General features: G+C 55.9%; 1 long non-coding RNA gene across 1 annotated transcript in view; it reads left to right on the top strand.

The window, feature by feature from the left end:
• LOC118007080 overlaps window positions 1-397 on the top strand; it is a 33,975-nt gene that overhangs the window by 20,169 nt on the left and 13,409 nt on the right. The gene's annotated exons all lie outside the window — the stretch shown is intronic.

The raw sequence follows: 397 nt of genomic DNA, 5'->3' as shown, positions 1-397 counted from the left end.
CCCGTAGATTTGCCAGGCCATCACACACACACACACACACACGCTCTTCCCCGTAGATTTGCCAGGCCATCACACACACACGCGCGCACTCTTCCCCATAGATTTGCCAGCCCATCACACACACACACACACACACGCTCTTCCCCGTAGATTTGCCAGGCCATCTCACACACACACACACACACGCTCTTCCCCGTAGATTTGCCAGGCCATCACACACACACACACACACACAAGCTCTTCCCCGTAGATTTGCCAGGCCATCACACACACACGCGCGCACTCTCCCCCATAGATTTGCCAGGCCATCACACACACACACACACACACGCTCTTCCCCGTAGATTTGCCAGGCCATCACACACACACGCGCGCACTCATCCCCATAGATTTGCCA

Source organism: Mirounga leonina, unplaced genomic scaffold (genome assembly GCF_011800145.1).
Source record: "Mirounga leonina isolate KUSES-001 unplaced genomic scaffold, KU_Mleo_1.0 Mir_101595, whole genome shotgun sequence".
NCBI classification, from domain to species: Eukaryota; Metazoa; Chordata; class Mammalia; order Carnivora; family Phocidae; genus Mirounga; species Mirounga leonina.
This window is presented reverse-complemented; position numbering and strand designations above follow the sequence as displayed.